At 39.7% G+C, this 5,317-nt stretch overlaps 1 long non-coding RNA gene across 2 annotated transcripts; it reads left to right on the top strand.

Moving 5' to 3' along the window:
• The first annotated feature begins 2,166 nt into the window (after positions 1-2,166).
• On the top strand, positions 2,167-4,793 carry LOC121548008. Of its 2 annotated transcripts, XR_005996587.1 has the most exons (3): positions 2,167-2,263; positions 3,587-3,918; positions 4,494-4,793. It is a non-coding gene; the product is annotated as an uncharacterized LOC121548008 (long non-coding RNA). The 2 variants fall into 2 exon arrangements; XR_005996586.1 differs by lacking the exon at positions 4,494-4,793 and having other exon boundaries at positions 3,587-4,224.
• The last annotated feature ends 524 nt before the right edge of the window (positions 4,794-5,317 follow it).

Genomic DNA, 5,317 nt, shown 5'->3' with positions numbered 1-5,317 from the left:
GTCAAATAGCCCTTACACAGCCTGGAGGTGTGTTGGGTCATTGTCCTGTTGAAAAACAAATGATAGTCCCACTAAGCGCAAACCAGATGGGATGGTGTATCGCTGCAGAATGCTGTGGTAGCCATGCTGGTTAAGTGTGCCTTGAATTCTAAATAAATCACTGACAGTGTCACCAGAAAAGCACCCCCACACCTCCTCCATGATTCACGGTGGGAACCACACATGCGGAGATCATCCGTTCACCTACTCTGCGTCTCATAAAGACACTGCGGTTGGAACCAAAAATCTCTAATTTGGACTCATCAGACCAAACTACAGATTTCCACCGGTCTAATGTCCATTGCTCGTGTTCATTGGCCCAAGCAAGTCTCTTCTTCTTATTGGTGTCCTTTAGTAGTGGTTTCTTTGCAGCAATTCGACCATGAAGGCCTGATTCACGTAGTCTCCTCTGAACAGTTGCTGTTGAGATGTGTCTGTTACTTGAACTCTGTGAAGCATTTATTTGGACTGCAATTTCTGAGGTGCAGTTACCTTGAATGAACTTATCCTCTTCAGCAGAGGTAACTCTGGGTCTTCCTTTCCTGTGGCGGTCCTCATGAGAGCTAGTTTCATCATAGCGCTTGATGGTTTTTGCGACTGCACTTTAAGAAACTTTCAAAGTTCTTGACATTTTCCGGATTGACTGACTTTCATGTCTTGTCACAACACAACTGATTGGCTCAAATGCATTAAGAAGGAAAGAAATTCCATAAATGAATTTTTAAGAAGGCACACATGTTAATTGAAATGCATTCCAGGTGACTACCTCATGAAGCTGGTTGAGAGAATGCCAAAAGTTTGCAAAGCTGTCATCAAGGCAAAGGGTGGCTACTTTGAAGGATCTCAAATATAAAATATATTTTGATTTGTTTAACACCTTTTTGGTTACTACATGATTCCGTATGTGTTATTTCATAGTTTTGATGTCTTCACTATTATTCTACAATGTAGAAAATAGTAAAAAATAAAGAAAATCCTGGAATGAGTAGGTGTGTCCAAACTTTTGACTGGTACTGTATATATATTTATTTTGCTAAACAGGTGGGGCTCAAAACAGGTAGGGCTCTGCCCCGCCTGCCCTGAATGACGGGTCGCCACTGGCTGTATGCCTTCCTCTAACAATATAAAAACAGGGCTCACTTGAAAAATGTATGTCAATCTCTATGACATCCCTGGAAACCATTTTATTTTCAAGAATAATGGAGTTGATTAGTTGACATTGCATTTACTAACTTTCAGAGTAAATTATAGGGTTTCATAGTTTTGTTTTAATTGTTTCAATAAATAATAATAATCTTGGATTAATCATTGTTTGTCTTGTAACGGAATATGATGTATAATTGAATGATTGTGATGTGTAATTGTTTAACTGGATTTGATTATCTTTTGCGACGTCTGCTCTGATTAAATGTCCTTCTGGAACGGTTTTGTCGAGATTGTACGAAGGTGAATAATATGTGATATAAACAGATAATAAAGTAATTGCACTTCATTAAGATGGATTAATTAGCAATGAGTATGCACAAGATAATAGGCCTACTTTCATTTCAGTGACTTCTTCCTTGTGTCAAAAAGAACCAGAAAAAATATTAATGATGACAAACTCAAAGACTCACTTTAACACCAAAACGTGCTGCTACCCTGGATTGTTCTATGCTGTATTATCTGTTCAATAGTGTACAGTCAACGCAGGATCAAAACAATAAATAAATAACGATGTTGTATTTCCACATACACTGGATAGGTGCAGTGAAATGTGTTGTTTTACATGGCCAACCATATTAGGGTTAAGTGCCTTGGTCAAGGGCACATGGACAGATTTTTCACATTGTCAGCTCAGGTATTCAAACCAGTGACCTTTCAGTTACTGGACCAACACTCTAACTGCTAGGCTACCTGCCGCCACCTAGCAGAGGGTTAAAATTCAACTTCACAACTAGGTCATACTTTATCCCTGTATAACTAACACAAGCTTCCTATTTTGTGGCGTACAAAATGGTTCTCTGATGGAAATGGTGTCAGGCGGTCACATTTAGTCAAACAGGTAAAACCCGATCACATACCTGTCCTGTGAATGTGAGTCAGAGACGCACACACGCACACACACACACTGCTGTTCCTCTCCAGTGCTTCCTTATACACTGTCCAAGCTCCAACAAGGAAAGAACACACTGAAGAGAGAAGAGAATTTTAAGTGTCAAGCTAACATTTAAAAACCAAGAAGGTAAGAACATTACACCTTTTTCCCTCTTCTGTCCCCTCCTCTCTCTCTCCCTTTCTCCCATGTCTCATACACTACTGTAATTGAGGACCTTAATGGAATTTCATTATTTATGATTAAAAACCAATGGGGTTTAAAAAGAGGGAGGGAAGGAGACAGAGGTGCATTCCAAATATCAGCGTCCCTCGCTAGATGCTTTGCTGTCATTGATAATAAATGCAGAGCCCCAAACGATGGTGATACGATGTTATTCTAGCATCAGGGTTATCGCTTAAAGTCTGATAATACCAGCTGAGAGGAATTGCTTCCAACAGTTAAAACAAGGCCTTAAAATGAGACACTTGGCAGAGGATGTATTCATTACAGTTAAGAAGTAATGTCAATCTGTCAAATGGATCTTGAACAATGGAACTTAAGAAGATAAGGTGTTGATGGTTGATGGCACTCTTTATTTGGGAGTTTTGAGTGTGAGAGTTTTGAGACATGCCAGAATCTATTGGCTTTTCTTATCATCTTTGGATTAACAGATTTATAGGTAACACATTACCTTAGACTCCCTTCATGCATTCCTAAAGACTTGATATATGGGATGAAATCATATATTGTGTTAAGTGTATACGTTGTATTCATCTCTGTGCAAAACCTTCCCAGTTTAAAAGTGCTGTTGTTGTTCTTCAGTGTGTTCTGTTGTCGTCACCTCCACAACCCGCTCCTCCTGTCTCATACCCTAAGGCATAGTAAAGTAAACAAAAAAATGCCAGCACTCACATTAATTCCTTCCAGTGACATGCTAGTTGCATATGTGGTTTAGTGACTTAGTCAGGAATGTCACCGGTGTATTAAGTACGCACAACAACGGTGAGATGGAAAACAGTTGCAAAACAGTCATTCGGATGCACTAACCAGAAGTTGAATCATACTGTATAAAACAATGTTGTAAGCTACTCATTGTAAACACATAAAAACACACATGGCAGTGTTATGACGTGGCTCCTATGGTCTTTTTAGACAAGGCTCTGATTTGTTCACCAGTATGACAATGATAATTTAGGTCACCTACTGTATATAACACAACGTCATACCCAGTAACACTTGGAAGTCTGTCTCTTTTCAGAGAGTATGGGTAGCTCACATTCTCCATTTCATACTCCTCCCTGATTTTCTGTGAGATTTCTTTCAATGTTAGTATTTGACAGTAGTTAATTAACTACAGTGAATCACTAAACTTGAAAGCTCACACATTCCCTCTTATTCCCTCTTTCTTACATTGAATCAGTGAAATGATCAAACTCACATATCATCTCTCTACCCTTTCTCTCTCTCCAGACACCTGAACAGAATCTACGTCTTCCATTTGTTCAACCAGCTTTGGTTAACTCATCCTTCAGTGAGCCTCTGCATTCTGTTCATCATGGGGAGAGGAGCCAGTGACTTTGATTGGCAAGAGAAGCACCCAGACACCACACAGTCCCAACCAGAGAAGAGACAACCCAACACAGACTCAGACAAACACCGCTCAGACTCTGACTCAGGAGAGAACGGCTGTAAGAAGTGCTGCATCAGGACCAGGAACTGTATCATGAGTCCTGAGTGTGGCCGGGCGCTACACATCTCCCAGGTCATTGCATGGTGTGGCATGTGCATCGGCATGTGGACATGTAAGTTTTTGTCCATTAGTGTTCTGTATCTTGTCATGTTTTGTGTGAACCCCAGGAAGAATAGGTGCTGCTTTTTCAACAGCTAATGGGGAACCTAATAAAAATAAGTTGAATTAAATTAGGTTAATCTTTATTTTGTCAGGATAGTCAACTCAGTAACAATTGTAAATGTATAATGTGTAGAATTGTCCCTTTATTGCCCCTTCTATCCGTGGTATGTTGGCCACCTTGAAACAAAGAAAGGAACAATTTCTTGGGGACATGCTGTGATTTTTATTTGAAAATAAAATGTAATAGCTTGACAGACCTTGACAGACAAAAGTGAAAATGTCTTTAGATTGTGTTCTTTCTCTGAGATGAAATTCCACCCACATGCTATTATTTATTCCATCTGAGCGAAAGACAGACTACAATGTCATTCCCACCTGAGTCCAATGTGAAGGCAAGCTGTCTACCTTTCGCTCAACTCACACCACTTAATGTGCATTAAGCCACTAGTAGCAGTTATAAGAATGTAGATTCATTCTCTTGCTTTTCAGAAGGTTGATTTTACATTTTTCTCTTATCTTTTACAGAGTCCAACCATCTTTTCTCAAAGGACAACCATTTGATATATTATCCTATAACACAGAGAGAGAAACACATCAATGCTTTGACATATTCTTTTTTAATGTATGCAAGCAAAGGCATACATTTCTCATCTCATGTTTTCCTTGGAATCTCAACCACCACCAACACAAGCAATACGGAATTATAACAAAATTAACCTTTGGTACTCTTTATTGTCCTTGGATAACAATGAAAATACTGTTTGGAAATCCATCTCTAGTAAATAATTGTGTAAAGTATTGTAAGCTACTGTACAATCTCCACTGTGTAGTGTTCTGTAAACTATATATTTTCTATTTTCTCTATTTCTCAGTGTTTGTCATACATTCGTTTGGATGCTATTTGGCTATTCCATTAGGTGATGAAAACAAAACACTTTCAAAGAGTGGAAATGTTTTATCCTTAACTATCCCATTGGCAGTGTGTATGCTTCACATTCCACCCCAGATTGAATATACTAAATGAACACCAAAGTAATGTAGAAGGGAACTTTACTAGCTTCTAACTGGTAGTGAAACTTGACAGTACACCTTTGATCGGAAGGAGTAGAGTAGAGTAGAGTAGAGTAGAGTAGAGTAGAGTAGAGTAGAGTAGAGTAGAGTAGAGTAGAGTAGAGGAGAGGAGAGGAGAGGAGAGGAGAGGAGAGGAGAGGAGAGGAGAGGAGAGGAGAGGAGAGGAGAGGAGAGGAGAGGAGAGGAGAGGGAGAGGAGAGGAGAGGAGAGGAGAGGAGAGGAGAGGAGAGGAGAGGAGAGAAGAGGGGACAGGGACAGGAGAGGAGAGAGGGACAAGA

Source organism: Coregonus clupeaformis, chromosome 31 (assembly GCF_020615455.1).
Source record: "Coregonus clupeaformis isolate EN_2021a chromosome 31, ASM2061545v1, whole genome shotgun sequence".
Lineage (NCBI taxonomy): Eukaryota > Metazoa > Chordata > Actinopteri > Salmoniformes > Salmonidae > Coregonus > Coregonus clupeaformis.
Note: the sequence above shows the minus strand (reverse complement) of the source record. Positions and strands in the feature narration are given on the sequence as shown.